This window comes from Lepidochelys olivacea (assembly GCF_965140295.1).
Source record: "Lepidochelys olivacea isolate rLepOli2 genome assembly, chromosome: 3".
NCBI classification, from domain to species: Eukaryota; Metazoa; Chordata; order Testudines; family Cheloniidae; genus Lepidochelys; species Lepidochelys olivacea.
In genome coordinates, this window is record NC_140413.1 from 87,421,436 (window position 1) to 87,441,301 (window position 19,866).

Sequence of the window (19,866 nt, forward strand, 5' to 3'; positions counted from 1 at the left end):
CCTTCTTCCCAGTGGGTAGGGGGTTCTCAGGGCTGCTGCCCCACAGGGCGCACCTGCCAGGGGTCAGGGCTTCAGCAGGAGCAGGGCAGGTATGCCCCGGCTCTCCAACTTCTGAAGATTGTCATATTCGGCTCAGCAGGTTAATAAGTTTGGCCACCCCTGTTCTATAGATTAGAATATAGCTTGCAGCCATTTTTCCCCAAGAAATGTTTTAGGTGATACTAGAGAGAACATTACAGTAATAATTATTGTTTTAAGGTAGACAGTTTGTAATATGCCAAGTAATATATTGATTTTTACATTAATTTAAAAATCAATACGATAAGTTTGGATGTTCTATAACAAATGTTTCACATATTTTGAAAAGAGATTGGTCCAAATATTTTTGCTTAAAATACATCTCTAATTGTGAACCTATTGATAAATTACATTCAGTAGTGTATGGTTATTATAGCTTAAAGTTGTCCATTTTGCCTTCAGTTTGGGGCTCTCTAACACTAAATTGCTATTATGGGCTCCTTCCTCCTGTGTATTTAGAAGAAAAAATGGACCCTTGATTCTGTGCCAATAAAATTGCAATTACATATAAAGCAGTGGTTCCCAAACTTTTGTACTGGTGACCCCTTTCACATAGCAAGCCTCTGCGTGTGACACCCCCCCTTATAAATTAAAAAACACGTTTTTATATATTTAACACCAGTATAAATGCTGGAGGCAAAGCGGGGTTTGGGGTGGAGGCTGACAGCTCACGACCTCCCCCATGTAATAGCCTGGTGACCCCCTGAGAGGTCCCAACCCCCAGTTTGAGAACCCCTGATATAAAGGGATAAGTTTCAGAAGAAACCTCCAATTATGTTACTGTACTTTTGCACCCATACATAAAGTTTTGTGGGCACAAATATCTGCTGGTGCATTTTACAGCACATAGACATTCAACTAAGTGATTTGTAGGTGCAAGCAGATACCTAGACTTCTCCTGCTATAAAGTGTGTCTGCAGTTAGATGTGGGCACAAAATTCAAAGTCCTCTTCGGGGCCTTTGAAAAATCAGGGTCAAAGACTTAAGATCTTAAATGCAATAACTTTCTGCTTCTTAGGCAGCTGTCCAGCTCATCACATCCTTAGGCTAATCCTGCCTTTAGTAGCTGACATATGAAGTGATTGGAGAGCGCCATAAGGGATCACAGTTGTGAACAGCTATAGCTCAAAAATGTTTTTTAATGCTCTGAAGAGTCTGAACACTGAAGCAAATTCTGCCATATGGGAGAAGGATTTTAGAATACAAGTAGCTTTAAGGGCCAACATAAAATAAGGGTATACGTCAGTTTTGGTGTCAGTCCTTCATTGATATATAATTTTGCCACAATCTCTTTATATTTATTATGATGTAAACAATCTGTCTCGATCAGCATTTCATGTCCTCATGTGTTGTCATATGTTGAGGAAACCATTCTCCTTCTACAGATCATATCCAGTCACTGTTCCATGAGTCTCAATTCAGTGCAGCTTTGATGCTTGCCTTTGAGAGTCCATTCTGAAAGCCCCAAAATACCTGCTTTAATTTAGCTGGTTATTTCTAACTGGAAAACATGATTGAAATGCTTCGTTTTCTACAAACTGTGAGCATTAAATAATGGATCCTTGGGAGTGAATCCCTAGGTTGTACTTTAATCTTTAATATCTCATGCTGTCATTCACAGTGGCCCAACTGCTAAAGTAAAAGTGCAGCTTTTTAGTCAGTCAGGAAATAATATATTATTTCCAACACAACTGTGATGAGAGCCTTAGCCCGGTTGTCTGAGATCTGTTACCAAGGAGAAAAGTCTGCCATTGGTTGACCTCTAACAGAGGAAGACATTTATATTTTGTTCGTTTTCCTGTTTAGAATTCTTTGCTTGACTTTGACCTCGGATTGAGAGGACCACTCCCTTATGTACAAAGATATAAGGCTCACAGTTTGTGAGTTTAGACCTTGCCTATCCCCTAAGGGTGGAGTGCTTCTAACTATAACAATACAAGGGTGCCCATGCTCTAGGGGGCCATGTTGCCTTTGCATATAGATTATTAGTGTAGTTTCCAAACATAGCAATGGTTTCCTGACTGAAAAAATGTGGTTTTGGTTCACATCACTTCCAGAATATTGTTTAATTCAAATAAAATTGTCTAGTTTTTTTTTTAAGCTTCACACAGACACTATCAAACATTGCCAAGAAAATGTAATTGAATAGCAACAGGACAGAAGTGAAAAGACCATGCACTAGCAATAGTCACCTCAAAAGCTTCAGAGCTCAGAAACAATGAAATGTTTGGGGCTTTTCTGAGACTTCATTTATGCACAGTTTTTGTACCCATAATAGAAAGCATGAAAGAACAGGTTCTCTTGTAAGATTTCTGGTACTTCCTGTGGCCAATCAGGCTGCAAATACAGCCAAAGCAGCCTCTTGTATCATTCCAGCCACAACCTGGAGGTAAAAGAAGAGACAAATATGATTTTTAAGTAGATGTTCTATACTTTAAAAACAACAAAAAAAAAACCCCAAAAAAAGCCTGACTTGAGATTTTGGTGGAAAGGATGTCTCTCTCTTATCTGAACTTGTTTGCCCATCCTTGTTGTGTATATATAATAAATATTTACTTGAGAAGTTTGCAGATCTTTTCGATTAGAGAATTTCAAAAGAAGGAGACAAATGCAACAATGTTCTTGCAATCCCCTCCCAAAGAGCATCATGTGTCAGCATTTTGTTTTGTGATCAGCTGGCTAATGTGTGTACATGGAACCCTGCACTTACTGCCTGGAAACAGGGCTCATCTGCTCAGCTGTGTGTCATAGGCAGTTTACTGTTGAGAGCTACCTGCTCCGTGGGAGAAGCTTGTGCTTCGGGGGAGGATCCCAGTTCTAGTCCTGCTGTCACTGAAGTTCCTAGTGGCAATTTAAAGAACATAAGAATCAGGAAGTCTTCTATCCAGACAGATTTGTAACAATATTATGATGCAGTCTTTAATATTAGCGTAAATACCACTACTCGGTAATGCCATAGCAGGACAGAAGTCTGAGATTAATTGAACACCTTTAGATTTGATCATCACTGAATATGATACCCTTGTGTTTTCATTAGTTAAACTAATATATCTTTATGAACAGTGCGGGAGGCTTTAACAGCATATGTTGCATCGCTGCTTAATGTAGAGCCAACAGCTGATACATCCTCGGAGTCATTGCTCAGATGAACGTGTTCCAAAGTAACCTTGGAAAAGCAAGTTTGAACAGTAATTATTTACTTCATTCATATGATGTACGGACACAGGGGCTTAAATATGCCTCCAGTATTCTTACTTAGTATTTCAAAATAAACTGGCCAGCAGCCCTGATTTTTGCAGGGAAGTCTTAAACTGGCCTTTCAGCCTCATGGAATGAATTACCATGGTTTGGGCTGCTGCATTAATGGCTAGTAGAGGGAGAAGATTTGCCTGATTGTCTCACCAGTGCTATGACTGATGCTGCAGTAGTGCTGGTTTGTAAATCTTTCCTGTGAGTAAATAAGTTTCCATTGCCCAACCAGTCACTTTGCAAAGCAAGTGTGCTTAGAATAATGAGCAAACTAGTTTAGCATGTTTCACTTTCAGTCAAGCAGTGCCCCAGAGAGACCAGAAAAATAGACCCTTTCTCACCTCCACAAAACAGAGAGAAATCAGGCATGTTCCATTGTTGCCCCAATTTTCAGCTTATTAGCTGGCCTCCCTGGTCACCCTAAGACCAGTCATTTCTTTGGTAGCTAACATGTGAAAAGGTTCCATGAAAGTTCTGGTTAATGGGTCAATGAATGTCCTTGTTTCTGTACTGATTCAGAAAGGGGAAAAAAGTGGTTGCCCAAACTGAATACTCTGTGTAAACCCCAACAATCTCATCTCAAATATTTTTTTTAAATATCCAAGCCAGATAAGATGGAGGACAGCCCCCCCCCGTCTCCTCCTCATATTATTTCCATGCTCTTCCCACCAATGGCAAAGGTCCCTACTCCTTAGATATCCTTTATTACCACAAGCAAGAGTTTCACTTGGTACTTGCCTTTTTGCCCCAGACTCCAGAGTACAATCTGTGTCCCCTCGTGGGGGAAAGGGAGGGGAAGTTTAGAGTAGGACTCCGGGAATAAGGCTGGAGGGTACAGGCTTTCTTATAGGAACAGGGAGAAGGAGTCAGAAGAATGCTGGGGGTCACTACCTTTGGCCTAGAGAAGGCTGAGCATATTTACCTGACTTTCACAAATATAATGTGAGTGTGGAGGAATAAAACCTCTTCTCCCCTTCAATTCAGGAGCCCAAGACTTTCCAGCTCCAACCTGGGGGAATTCGTGCTCCACTTCTGGAAGGGAACGGAGTCCTCTTAAGATCAGAGTTGCAGTTAATGGGCAGGCTTGGCTGAATTCTCTAGCCTCCTAGTCACGTCCACGCAGATCCCTGCTAGCCACACCCACCTCTTGAGTTTTGCAGCAGTCCATAAGGATTTCTATCCAAACACCAGGTTCTGCTTCTGGAAAATCAAGCAGCAACCCACTGCAGGTATTGAGTACTGCCTGTTCTGGCTTCCCCATGCCAGCCATGCTCGGAATCTGCTGAAATAGCTAATAGTTTGTAAAACATCTTGGCAACTTTGGGTAGGATTGGTTCTGTTTCATATAATTTTCCATGTCCAACATTTATAGGACGATCTTTGTATCATTAATTCAAAACTACTCAATAACGTAATCGAAGACCACATGGTTTGGGAGCACACTTGACTCACAAATCAAAAGTATCTGCTAGAATGTATGCAGAATAAAGCACTGGGAAGCACCTTTCCACTGGGTTCAATTATTTGAATCCCATCAAATATTGTATTGCAACATTGTCAAGGAAATCCGGTATTAGAATTCAATTAGTATTTTTTTTTTAGCCTAGATTTGACATTATCATCTAGCTCAGAGTAAGCCTTCTACTGCAATGCCCAGGAGTAGCCTGGGAGGGAAACTGTCACCCCAGGACTCAGGATCACAATCTCCCTCTCAAGCTCTCTTCTGCTTCAGGTAAGCAAAATGCTGTGACAAGTCTGCATCTAGTGCAGTAGATGTTCCTCAGTACACCAGTGTAGTTCTATTGATAAGTGCATGTTGAGGGTGAGAGGGAAGCAGTGCTCTGGCCCCTTGATGGAAGTAAAAAGAAAAGGAGTACTTGTGGCACCTTAGAGACTAACCAATTTATTTCAGCATAAGCTTTCGTGAGCTACAGCTCACTGAAAGCTTATGCTCAAATAAATTGGTTAGTTTCTAAGGTTCCACAAGTACTCCTTTTCTTTTTGTGAATACAGACTAACACAGCTGTTACTCTGAAACTTGATGGAAGTAGAAGCTCTGCAGATCCCCACATGCTGTAAAGGGTGGTTCCGCATAGCGGAAAAAGGGAGCTAGGGGCTGCCTTAGGCGTGATGTCCATCTGCATACCTGAGATTCCTTAGTCCCTTAATTACAGAGTGTCATTTGCTGACATTCCTTATCAGGTCTGCAAAGGAATTTCCTGGAAATGCTACTAAGCAAATATTTTTTAACACTGCAGAGCAGATAACAGTAGTATTTTAAAACAGTAAAAGTTTGCAGGAGCCCAGCCCAATAGTTTCATCACCGCCACAGACACATTGCTTTGAGAAAATAATGAATGCTATGTATTGTTTCTTAGAAATGCTATGTGGTCGGAGTGGTAGAATGGTTTTCTAATCCAGGAAGGAATATGGTCAGGGAGGGAAGTTAGAGAAAACATAGTGAAGAAAACAGGAAAAAACCCAACCCCCACACTAATTTTTGCATTTTATTGAAAAATATATGCAAAATATAGTGTCTTAACCATCTAAACTCTAACTTCCTAGACCTAAATTATAACTTTATAAACTTCCCTCTGATCCCTTCTTGGTATATGCCACTTTCTGCTTCCACAGATTTGATTAAAAACCTCTGCCTCGTAGGGCAGCCCACCTCCCATACAACCCCTCATCGCCTCCAGGAAGCCCACACAAGCAGCTCCAGCCTCAGTTTCCCTGGTAAGGGGCTTCTTCAACAACTCATCAACCCATTTTATTCCCTTCTCAGGTTGTGGTTTATTAAACTAATCATTCAAAATAAAGTTCTCAAGCCCATCCATTTACCTCCTTTTCAGGTCACTCTCAGGCCTTTCCTGCCTGTAGTCTCATGCCAAAGTTTCTCTGCTGGAGCTTACTCACTCCCAACTGTCTCTATACTGTCTTCTTGTCTGCTCAAGCATCCCCCTCCCCTCTCTGCAGCTTCCTACTGTTCTTTATAGGGGAACCTATAAAGGGGCATCTTATTATTAACTTGGGATTCCTGGGGTCCAGTTCTCTGGCCCTTAAAGGGACAAGCCCCCCCTCTTACATTCTGCAAAACAATGGGGCTCCCTTCCAGCAGGGTTTTAAAAAACCTTCAGGGCTGATGCAAAAATATTAAATTTGAGTAGTGCTCAATTACAAGAGTCAAGTTTTAATCAACATTTTTGTAAAGTTTTATCAAACACTTAATTGATATTGTTACGGAAACAGACATTGAAATACTGAAAATCAGTTTTAAGCCAATGAAAAAAATCACAATAACCATTTAAATAATGTTTGTGAAAACTGAGTTTTCAGTAAATGAAAAAATTGTAACAACCATTTTGATAATGTTTTGATAAACATTTGCTAAAAATACTGATAAAACAAAAATGGATTAATTACAGACCCTTTGAAATGAAAACAACTTTGAAATTTCAGATTTACTCACAAACCTCATTTTCATTTTTCATCCAACCTTCCATTCACTTTTACACATTGATGGAAATTCAGTGACTTTTTTCACCAATCACTCTTACTGCAGGTGGGGAAATCTGGGTTTGATTCCAAGATCTGGTGAAATTTTTACCTAGACAGCAGCGTTTGGAAATGCTGCAAAGAGAAAACAAACTGCTTAGCCTCTGGTGGGAGGGATTGCCTATCACTCAGTCAGCAAGCACCCCAGCTAATTAAGCACTGACAAGCTCCTAAAAGCTTTCTTCATCCAAATGGATGATGGCCTTGACTCTGGTTCCTCGAGAGTCAAGGGTTAAAGTATGGAGAAATGAGATCATCCTTAGGGATGTGGAAAGGACGCTGGAGGAAAGAAAATAAAATGAGCTGAGACTGTGGGACTTTTTTACATGTTCCTTTTCCTTTTGATAGAGTGTTTACTGCATGAAAGATTCCATGTGTGTGTGTTAATTTCACTGATTAGGAGAGGGTAAATTTCTCATTTCATGTGCACCTCTGGAGCAAGACAGCAAGAATGGCAAATTACTTACAGGAAAGAGAAAAGGTTTCTCAGAGCACTTACTGGAATACAACAGCTAGCACTTGTCTGGTTCACTAATCACATATCTTGTACAAAGAAATATTGTATGAAGGAAACTTCAGAAATAATGTTAGAGGAAAACATGATCTCATTTGTGGAATGGGCATAGCAGTAAATGTCATTTCAGGCCCCTAGTTTAGCTTGTTTTTCACACACTTGCTTGAGCATTATTTATGTATTTAGTAACATATGGGATTGTTACTGATTGGGGCAGATGGGTCATACTCCTGTGGGACAGTGTGCATGCAAAGAGTGCACTCTTTCAGATGATTTTAAACTGCAACAGAAAAATGCCTGCATTTGAAAAGGTTTGTCATGTCTAGTGAGTTTTGCCTGTCTGGTTTTGTATAAAAGAGTAGATCTTCATGTTGGCTTGTTCTTATTCTACATTTGGGATAGACGACAGTTGATAAATGGCATGCATATATATTTTAAATAGGCCAGATCCTCAGCTATGCTAAACTGAAGAACTATGCTGATTTATACCAGCTGAGGATGTAACTTTCTGTATCTTTATTTCTGTACACATCTTTGTTGGAAATGCTGCATTTCAAGTCTTTCAGTATGTCTACACTACAGTGTAAGCCGAGGGTAAATAGAACTCAAGTTAGCAGACCCTGGGTTTGTTAACATGGCGCTGGAGCATCTATACTCATTCATAACCCCAGATTAGGATTTGTTGAACGCGGAGTCCCAAAGTGGGTCTCCTGCATCATGCAGGCCTGATCCTAACCACCCATATCTCAGACTTCCTAGAACCCTCACAAAATGTGGCTCCTTTAGGCCTTTGTTTGTGGTGCAGTGTGGGAAACTTGACTGTCCACCTAATTTACTGTCCAGAGGATAAAGAAACTCAGCCCATGGGTTTCTGAGATACTTCTGACAGACTCCCAGAGCATGAGTCCATCAGGACTGCATCTACTCTGCAAAGCAATAGGGCTTGAACCCTGGGTCTTGGCTTGACTCAGGTTTGGATCCTCCACCCCACCTCTGGGGTCCTGAGACCCTGGTCTGAGCCTTGGGATAGTGCAATTTGTGTGTAGATGGAAGGGGTGTTTGGCTTGAGCCTGAGCTTACATTGCAGGATAGACATACCCTTCAGTTCTTCAGTAAATCGTGTTATTTTAAACTAATGGGGAAATTGAGACAAAGAGGGTGCATCTGCTATAGAAAAAATAGTTTGTGCAGAAAGGATGCGGGTGTTTTTCCAGCTATGCCATGAAAACCCGTTTAGAGAGATATAAGAGATTATTTATAACAGGGATTGGCAACCTTTGGCACATGGCCCATCAGGGAAATCCGCTGGTGGGCTGGGATGGTTTGTTTACGTGCAGTATCCGCAGGTTCGGCCAATCGCAGCTCCCACTGTCCGTGGTTCGCCGTCCCAGGCCAATGGGGGCTGTGGGAAGCAGCGGCCAGCACATCCCTCAGCCTATGCCGCTTCTCGCAGCCCCGATTGACCTGGACCGGTGAATCATGGCCAATGGGAGCTGCAATTGGCCGAACCTGCGGATGCTGCAGCTAAACAAACTGCCCAGCCCACCAGTGGCTTTCCCTGACAGGCCGCATGCCAAAGGTTGCTGATCCCTGATTTATAACAACAATGATTTCCTATATTGCACCTCTAGCTAAAAAACAAAGAGTAGGAATTATGTCATACAGCACAAAAATCCATGCACCTTTAGGGTGAACTCAAGAGCTGCTAAAGAGGATACAAGCAACACTTCACATCATCTATCGGTGGAGAAGAAATTTTGAAGAACGTTGCATCTGATTGAAATTGCTGGAGCAATTCATGTTGGCAAAATATAATTAGCTAAATTGTAATTGGCTAGGACAAGGAAATTAACAGCTTTAGTCCTTCAAAAAGTATCAAGCTTCATGGGATCTTTATTGACTAAGTAGTTAGTACCTTACATTTACATCTTTATCAAAAGATAACATCTACTGCAGCACAATGCCCCAGATCTATGTTAGTACATTTCATAGATTCATATTCATAGATTTCAAGACTACAAGTGACCATTGTGACCATTTAATCCGATCTCCTGTCTAACCCAGGCCATAGAACATACCCAAAATTATTGCTAGAGCATATCTTTCAGAAAAACACCCAATCTTGATGTTTGATTCTGTATATGTGGACTACTGCATCAGCACAGTGTCAGGTTTTTTTGTTCAATTCTGATTAAGAAGAAAAAAAATCTTATCTTCCTAATCAGCAGTACTTTGGTACAACACCCAACTGCTGCTTAGATTTTTATCCAGGTGAACTTACGTTTCTTTGATAGGATTACAGCACTTGTTATAATAAAATAGTAAGGACACAGATATTTAAAAGTGGGTGCCTAATGTTGGATACCTACACCCACATTCAGACACCTAAATAAGCAGCCTGATTTCCAAAAATGCTGACAACTCAGCAGCTCCCATAAAAAACAATGAACGCTTCTGGGTGCTCAGACCTTCAGAAAAATCAGTGTTTAATGATGGATTTAGGAGCTTAACTTTAGGCCAGGGATTGGCAACCTTTGGCACGCGGCCCATCAGGGAAATCCACTGGCGGGCCGGGATAGTTTGTTACCTGAAGCATCCGCAGGTTCGGCTGATTGCAGCTCCCATTGGCTGTGGTTTGCTGTTCCAGGCCAATGGGGGCTGTGGGAAGCAGCTACCAGCACATCCGCAGCGTCTGCAGGCCAGTGGGAGCTATGATTGGCCGAACCTGCGGATGCTGCAGGTAAACAAACTGTCCCGGCCCACCAGTGGATTTCCCTGACAGGCCGCGTGCCAAAGGTTGCCGATCCCTGTTCTAGAGTTACAATAAAAAGAAAACAATAAAACATCAGTAACAAGATAATTTTTCTACTACAGACCAAATCTTGGCAGTTGCATGGATTGCTGTTTTCCTCATTTAAAAAAAACCACATTATTTTTTAAAAGAAGACTGTAGTGTCAACTGATCAGTCATCTTCAGCTCCTGGGCTTTCTTACAGGTTATGGCTGACTCTCTGGATCCACCCATGCCAAATCAGTTGCTGGATCAGGTCCTTTAGTTAAACACGCTTGACTTACAATACTGGAAGACTTATGCAAATCTTTCCAAAGTTGTTTTCTTTTTATTCAAAAAAGTAATTAAAAATGTATACAACTTTGACATATTTTTAATATTAAGGAAAGCAGAGTTGAGTGTCTACCCTCTCAGTACTTTCAACAGTTTTACATGAATTCTGCATGTAGCAGCTTTCATAAAATATGTATTGATGTAATATTTGAACAGTGAAAGTCACAGCTTGTGAAGTTCTTTGGCTAAAATTGGATTAAAATTCTAAAAACTGGTGTTTCATGGCCATATCCTTTTTTGGGAACAGATTGCGTTAGTATATATAATAAAATCAACAGACTGTGACTTTTGTCACTGATCACCTAGTACAAAATGACTAGCATCACACACTAGATGATGAGTTTAAGAGGTTCTATAGTATTTGTTTGTAGTGTTGTATTTGTTTGTAGTGTATGTATTTCATTACATAATTTTGCAATAATGTTTTATCCCCATTTAATAAAAAAATCTATAGCAAAATCTTTAATGATTCTAATGCATTTTAAACTTATTTATTTTGTAATGGAAGTCTTGTTCCTGTCAACGTTAGCAGTCATTGATCTGTGATATTCCTTTATTATCTAAAATTGTGAAAAGAGACTATTATCTAAAGGCAGGGCCCTGTAGTTTTATCACTCTTATTACGCAGTGCTTGCATGAGGAAATCAAGCACTGATGAGTGAACTGGTTCAATTAAAATAAGAACTGAACTCCACTTGAAGCTCATCTGTATTGAACCATGACCATTTTAGAGGTTCGAAAAATTCAATTAGCTTACGCATTTTTTAAACTGAATTTAGTGCTCAATACAGTGGGTAGATTGACATCCCTGAAGAAGAAAGTCTTCAACTTATAAAAGGGGAAAAAAAGACATAGCACGGCAAGCTGCAATGGTTCGTTCCATCTTCATGCCCATCCAATCCATGTGTCTACTGAGAAAATCAGCAAATTTGGTCAGTGATTTTCATTGTATGTCCACTGAGATCTGGACGGAGCCCATTTAGTCGTTAGCTGCCAAACAGCCATCAAATTATCTATACTGGTTCTTGGCTGGTTGCTTAATTATTGATCAATGGGATGTTTTTCCTTTTAATTTCTCATATTACTGCACTTCCTGGTGTCATCTAGGACCAGAACTGGAAATATAAAACACCAAAGAGACAGCTCTTACAACTTTTCTCACTCTCAGAAATCCACATAGAATTGAAAGCATTGAGAGGATCTGTCTTCTGCTGTTTCAAACAGCATCCAAAGGCCAGGTGCCAGCTCTTGGCAACTCTGCTGGCATTAGCTAAGAACTGACAAACTCACAGCTGGAGACCAGACCAGTTCACTTATGTGTTAGTGTTGCTCAAAATAGGTATTAATCTTATAAGAATGTATTTAGTGTTTAGACTATAGAACAGTGGTGCACAATCTACGCAGCCAATCAGGGTAACCTGCACCACTTCCGGCAGCTCCCATTGGCCGGGAACAGTGAACTGCGGCCACTGGGATCTGTGGGCGGCCGTGCCTGAGGATGGTCAATGTAAACAAACTGTCTCATGGCCCACCAGCAGTTTACCCTGATGGGCCATGAGCGGCCCCTGGGCCGCAGGTTGCCCACCACTGGTATAGAATGTTTGTAAGTTGCTGCATGCATTAATCTTATTTTTAATGTTTGTATTCCATGCTATAAGGAAATATGTAAGTTTTGTTTTATAAAACCTTGACAATGTTTGCTCTAAACTTGTTAACTCAGATGGGAAGAGTGTCCCACCCACTCCCTCCCCAACCCCCACTCCCATCGCAGACAACTAACAAAAACAGACAGGCCATCAAGGAACATCACAATACAAAGAACTGGTTAATGGCCCTATCACACCTTGGAAATGCTATGCACAAGGAAGCTTGTTCTATGGAGCTGGAGGCTGAATGAATGAAATAAAACAAAGACACGGGAAAATTTTCAATCTCTTTGCTGTTTGAACTCTCATAGAACCAGACACACCAAACAGAAGCCAGAGATCCCCAGGTGTTGCATCCTAGGTCTGTCCTAAAAGACATTTTGAATTGATAGATCACTACAACTCTGTCACTCTTAGGATTTAGATTGCAATTCATTTGTGTATATGTATTTGCTTTCTTTAAGCTTTAAATAACTCTCATATCTTTTTCCTAGTTAATAAACCTTTAGATAGCTTATTACAGGATTGGCTACAGGCATTGTCTTCGCTGAGGATCTAGGGAATCAACTGATTTGGGGTAAGTGATTGGTCTCTTGGGACTGGAAGCAACCTGAATATTATGTGATTTTTGGTGTAAGGGACCAAATGTAGCTAAGTTCAGCTTGCTTGGGTGGCAAGATAGACTAGAGAGTCTAAGGCAGTGGTGGGCAACCTGCAGCCCGTCAGGGTAATCTGCTGGTGGGCCGTGAGACAGTTTGTTTACATTGACCCTCCCATTGACCCTCCAGCCAATGGGAGCTGTGGGAAGCGGTAGCCACGTCCCTGTGGGCCCCAGGTTGTCCACCACTGGTCTAAGGGGACTTTCTATGATTCCATGGTGAGACTGTTATAGTGAGCCAGGAATTCACATTTGTCACTGGCTTGGTGAAATCTAATTCTAGAACTTACCACCAGTTTAGGGTGTATGCCCTGTTTTTGAGAGTCTGCCCTGAGGTAGGCATTCATGGGCGTGAGCCATTCCAGAAATCTACATAGAATTCAAAGCCTTGAGAGGATTTATCTTCTGGTATTTCAAACATTATACAAGGTTTTGGTTAAACCTTTGATAAGAGTTTTGGAAGCTTCTCCATAAAGCAGTCAAAATTAGAACTGGTTGTAAAATTTTCTGTTGGAACTTCTTTTATCAAAAAACCCAGTTTTCCCATCAAAATTATTATTATTATTTTTTTGCAAGAAGTATATGCTTTCTGTGGAAAATTTGGATTTTTTTTGTCAAAAAGCAAAACAAAAAACACCCAAACACCAAAAGGTTTTGTGTTTTTGTCTGAAAGCTGAAATGTTTTGGTCAAAAAATGAAATATTCCAATTCAGATATACCACCAAGGTGCCTCGTGAGAGTTGTTCTTTTGCCTCAGATTTTGCAAATACAAAATGTAGGCACAGATCTCTCAGACTCAATTTATATCTGCTGAAAGGAAGTACAAATAATTGGATATGCACCTGCAATCCATTTTGGTGCATATGGGTATTATGAAGGCAATGTGAAGTCATGAGAAATGAAGATAACACTCAGCTTTTTGAAAGTTTGCCCTTTTTGAAAATCTGGCACCAACTACTAAGGGTATAAAAAACCAACTCTGTTGATTATCCAATAGAGTATTTAGTGCAAGCACATTTCCAACTGTTAGCTTGCTGGTTGTGTGGGAAAAAAATCAATGTGTCTCTAGACAGCAGTGCAGCTGCTCAGTTTAGAAGAACCTATATATTTGGTGAAGGATAAATCTGATATGATCTTTATGTATAGAACTGATATTGGTTGTCTGTGAGTAAGAGAATGCATGATAGTAGAATGAGTTTTGATGTAAGTTGTATATGTTAACTATATTGTCTGATGACAGAACATTTGTGAGTCACACTTTTAAATATCCATTTATCAATATTGTTTGTATCTTGTGGTCAGTATATTAACTATGTTTATAGCATATTTGACAGTTCTGAGCAAATCAGAGATCAGGACACAAATTTTTTAGTGTTTGTTGAGTCTTTGGGGTAGATTTTCAATGAATACCTACATGACTCCAATGACCCATATAAGCGAGAGTCATGTGGTGAGGTTTTATATACAGCATTTTCAGAACAAACTTCCAATTGATTTAACTGTAAAATATAATACTAAAAGTATATGTAATGAGGGATTTTTAATACTGTTTTTCTTTATCAGAATTAAAGGCTCAATTTACAAGAGAATTTAAAGACTTTTGATTGCAGACGTCTGCCACAAATCTTCGCAACCACCATTAACTACCCCAATCAAAGGTCTCTCTCTGTCTCTTTCTCTTCTCCCCACCTCCTCCCTCAGGGTTCCCAACTCTCATGATTTTATCCTGAATGTCACACAATTTGATGCTTTTGTTAAAATACCAGTTTCTTATAATGTGTGATTCGATGAGGATCTCAGATTTTATTTAAAAGAGAAAATAAGTTTCTAGACCAGTCATGGTTGCCAACTAAGGCTTTAAAAGATGATCCAAACGTACCCTGAGGTCTCAAAAACAGATGGCAAATAAAAGCACTTAAAATCAGTAACTGCTTTACATTTTAGGGGGGCATGGTTCATGGGTTTTGAGCGCTTAGGGTTGACAATACTGTGCTCCTTATGAGTTAGAAAATCTCCTTGAGAAATCCACCAAGTCACTACCATTATCCTTCTGCAGATTCCTCCTTAACACTCACTTGTACCATGATGCCTACAAAGCATACACAGCAGCTGATGACAATGGTTAGACAGATAGCAAGCTGAGACCCCTGCTTTTAATACAGCAATTTGCTTGCCTTACTTACTGTCACTTATCTTTCCTCTCCCCCTCACTTAGCTCATCCACCTGCTGCATTTTGTCATAACCCAGACTGTAAGTTCTTTGGAGCAGGTACTGTCTTTTTACAGCATGTCTATACAGTACCTAGCACCTGGATTGGTGTCCCTAACTGCTAATGTAATGCAAATGAGTAATAATAAATGTGAGATTTACTTGATAGAATATTTACATGAGGAGAGCTCATCCATTAGTATCAGTGGATCACAGTTTTTAGCAGGCTGCAAACTCATCTGCTTAACTTTTGTATATGCTCCAGAGCTGTACCCCAGCTTCTTTAGGTCTATCAACAAATTCAATAATGTGAATTTTCAGAGGGGATTCTTTGAAAATGGCATATTTTCCCCTTTGACTTTGCTCATTGCTTTACATTATGTTTGGCAGCAGCTTTCCTTTTGTTTTTCCCCATGACGCTCATTAGTCAGGGATTGTGGGCCTGATTCTCATTTACACTAAGGCCCCTTTACATGAATCTGGGGGTGTAGAGGGGACTTAAAGTGAGTGTCAGTGTAATTTACTCCTAACTTAATTTAAGTCTCCTTTACATTGCCAAAGTGATGTAAAGGAGTCTTTGGGGATAATGATACTGACTTACCTTGTAAAGCACTTTGAGACAGAAAAACTAAGTATTATTTATTAATTATTAATTATTATTATTATTAGTTGAAATGAGAATCAGGCTGGTCTCTCTTTAGGAGGTGGAATATGTATTCATAGCGTTTAAGGCCAAATGGCACCATTAGATCATCTATCCTGACCTCTCATCTACCACAGGCCATTAAATGTCACCCTGCAGTGAGCCAAATAACCTGGGTTAGACAAAGACTATGTCTATACAGTTCATGGTAGTGAGGCACTAAGCCCAGGTTGCTCATACTACCTGAGTAAAAATAGTTGCATAGACATTGCGGCTCAGGCCGGAGCTCAGACTTTGAAGCCCACACTCTCCCTAGCCTCCAGAGCTGGAGCTCCAGCCTGAGCTGCAACATCTACACCGCTACTTTTAGCACAGTAGCAGAAGCCTGTGTCTGTTGACTTGGGCTTGAAGTCTCTTTGCCACAAGCTGCCACTCGCTGCATAGACATACCCTGTACCATTTCAGCCCTCAAAAGACTAAACTGTTATGTACCACAGGCAGAGAACAGGTGAGACTGAGCTGCCACTAATGCCCAGATTATGTTTGGTAAGGTTTTTTCCCTTTAGTTTTTTAGAGCCTGATTCTCCATCACACTCCACCTTGTATAATCATTTGCAACAGTGCAAAAATGGCTGTAAAACGTTAATTTGTGGGTATAAATTACTTCACATGATATAGGGTAACCGGGAAATCAAACCTGAATGTTGCAGTCATGACTTCAGATGTCTTGTGATAATCACCATGTAAATAATACTTAATTATAAGGCCTACTGTATATGTCATTAAAGTTTGCCTTATGGTAACAGATACAATCAGATAGCAGGTACTGATCACAGCAGATCAGTTAATACTCCTAATCTCTGATTGTCACATTTACATTTTAGAATGGAGTTTTGTGCCTTCCTCAAAGATTCTGGTTACATTTGAGTTTTGGAAGTAATTTCTGAATTGGTCTCATTCCATCTTTTTGTTCTGTAATCAGGAGCATTGCTAGAATCTGTTCCAAAAAGGAACAAAATTCTTTACTTCCTGTCCCAAAATATGATATTATCTTGGTGAGTGATGGATGACTGCCTGATCTGGCCATGTGTTTCAGGCAGCGTGGAGAACACTGGTAATCTAAGTCAGGATTAAGGGAGTAGTGAAGGCTCCCTGTTTTAGCTCCACACTTTCCTCCCAACTAAGACGCACAGGAATTTTGAGAGAGATGGGCCAAATAATTTCTTATGGTAATTGTCTCTTGTTTAGACTCGCCCCAAGTAAGAAAGTGTTAAAATGCAATATCTTGACAAAGATTAAAAACTCTGGTTTTCTTTTTAAATATAAGACACATATATTATATATGCATTTTGGTAATAGAAAGGCTAGGAAGACAAAATTATATGGCACCACCATTCTGCAGAGGACTTCATATGTCTCTTTCTCTCACACACACACTGCTGTAGCTACAGGCAAATGAACAGGAGCTAATTTGGATCTGTGAAACTGACATGACAAGCCAGAAGAAAATGCAGCAGCTTTAAATAAGCACACAGTGATTTAGTTGGCCATGCAGTATCATTATGCCAGAAAGGCATATCATTTTGTCATATTAAAGGTGACAAAGCACATGTGCAGCATTGAAGGTGAAGTCAATGGATAGAGGAACTGGAGCACAGAGGGAGAGAGAGAGAGAGAGAGAGAGAGAGATGTGGCTTAGAAACAAATAGTAGAAATGATGCATTTCCTGAAGGCACTAGTCAGATTTCTGGTCCTCAGTACATGGAGAACTTTGGCAGTGTATCAGCATGACTGTTCAGAGTGCTATGCCTTGTCATTTGGGACGTGACAGGAGTTAGGCTATTAGCAAAGCCGCAAAGTGACTGAGGCATTGTGGTAATAGATAAAGATCTCAGCTATACTCAGGATCAAATGGGAGATAAATGAGCTTCTGTTATGCTTAACCCATTTTCCAGGAAGCATGCTCCGCTCAAGTCTGACCTGCTCTCTTTGATGAAAAGGCGGCTGTGTTTCTTCATCACAATATGCCTGCACGCACCATATGTCTGCCTCAGACTCCCAAGGAGAAGAAAACACTTAATACAATTCTGCCAGGCAGCCCAGACCCAGTGTTCCCAAAGGGGATTTACAATGTATTAGCTTTGCACTTTCTGAAGGGCTGACAGCAGAGTAGTGTCTTCTGTAATTATGCTTTATGCGGGCAAGTGTAAACAGCCAACAGTGATGTTAACATTTAATAGCTTGTAAAATAAATCCATTATTTCTTAGGACCAAAGCTGAGTTGTTAATTTTATAATCAGGGTGAACAAATGGTCTCAAGTTGATTCTGTCCTGAGCATCAGCAGGAGATTAGTGAACAATGTGAATAAAAGGTGTTCCTATAAAAGGAGGCCTTTCCTTCCCTTGCGTTGTTTATCTACCTTTTTTACAGCCCTGTGCCGTACATGAAATTAGTTCTTTGAAACGTCTGGATTATTCCCAGGAATCAGAACACAATGTAACCCAGGTGCCTAATGGGAGATATCTCTTTAAGAGCTCTATGCCCCGGGAAAGGAATGAGTTGTGTTGTAGCCAGACAGATGCACAAATATCACTCCACATCCAGAAGTTTCTGGAATTGGGTCTGGTAGTTTGGGGTATACTCAGTAGGTTCCCTGTTGCTGGACTCAGACTCCAGTAGGGCAAGGAGTCAGGGCAGCTGCTTTTCAGAAGGTCAGGTACACTGTGTGGATTGGGAGAAGCTAAGCCTAGGGAGCAGAAAGCAGGTTGTTGTCCCTAACTCTGAGGTATTTTACAGCAGGTTAGGGACATTGTTAACCCTTCAGTAGGGAAGCCCCAGCAGTGCTCATTATAGAAAAAGGGAAATTGGGAGGGAAAACTGATTTTTTATTTTAGTTGTATACTTTGAATGTTTAATTTTAGCCAAACTGTTTTAGTTAAATTGTCTCAACCAGTATGCTTCACTAACTTTATTCTTATTTAAATGTGATGAAGGGAAAAGTAATTTATTTTGCTATTCTCAGTTTTGTATTTTTCTTGTAACAGGGATTTTTTTTAAAATCTGCATACTTCACTGAGTGGTTAGTTAATTGGTTAGCTGACTAGCTAAGGGAGTGATTTCAGCAGAGTAGGAGGAAGAATCTGCATGGAGGCCAGCTGAAAATTTCTACAAGGAAGCAGAAGGAAGATGTTGTTTTTGACTCAGAATACTGGATAGATCTGGTGACCAAAGACTAAGTCAGACTCAGGTGAACTCCCCATAAGCTTTTGGGAACTCTGAGTTTCTTCTCACGGTGTTTGTGTGGGAACTGACCTGTTTATATTTAATTTGTTTTCTTTATTTATGTATAACTGTGAAGAGAATGTATGTGGCTCATAAAATAGACATGTTTCTTTATCATAAGATTTTATGCAGTTGGTACTTAAGAATTAAATTCATTCCTTTTGTTCTTTTAGACTTGACTGCTGGGAGGTTGACCCTGAGCAATCCTTGCAGAAAATCCTGTGTGACTGAATTCTGGGTTTCCAGATGCTTTGCAATGGGAGTTGGGTTTCCAGGCACTGGAGGAGGGCAATGATGTCAACTCTAGCCCATCCAAAAGTTACAGCAATATACCCTAAGAATTCAAACTCTATGAATTGTATGGAGGATGTTACATCAAGCCAATACTATAAAATGAAAGCACACAGAGAGAAACTGTCCAAGACCATTCAGCAATGTATGTCTCCTTTGCTCAGGCTAGCACTTGAAAGAACAAATTAAATGTTTTCAGAAATATTTCAGAATTTCCTTCTGCCTTCCCCCATAACACAAAATGAATTCCTAAAGGCTGCTAAAAATGAGAGACTCACATGCTAGGCAGACAGAAAGTTCAGCTCATAAAACTATTATGCATAATTTACATGGATGTTCTGCCGAACTTACTTGGAAATAGCACAGAAGAAAAATTAATTACACACTTTTAATATTCATTAAACCTTTCCTCCCCTGAGTGCGAGTTGTGACTTCAGTATCACATTCCTAAAGATTATATGAACAACAACACAAGAATAATTTGTCAACAGAACAGGAGAATAAAGCATCCCTGTCTTAAAACCTGCCCAACTCGAGGCTTTGGGGCTGTGCATGGCAGGAGATGAGTGCATCATGTCCTACCTACTCACCCAAGCAGATACCCCAGCTACTGTGG

At 40.3% G+C, this 19,866-nt stretch overlaps 1 long non-coding RNA gene across 1 annotated transcript; it reads right to left on the reverse strand.

Annotated features, from left to right (window-relative positions):
- Positions 1–2,103: 2,103 nt before the first annotated feature.
- On the reverse strand, positions 2,104–6,950 carry LOC311518229. The gene is made up of 4 exons (XR_014710930.1): positions 6,801–6,950; positions 4,250–4,527; positions 2,789–2,919; positions 2,104–2,461 (listed from the first exon to the last, which is right to left on the reverse strand). It is a non-coding gene; the product is annotated as an uncharacterized lncRNA (long non-coding RNA).
- Between the last annotated feature and the right edge of the window lie 12,916 nt (positions 6,951–19,866).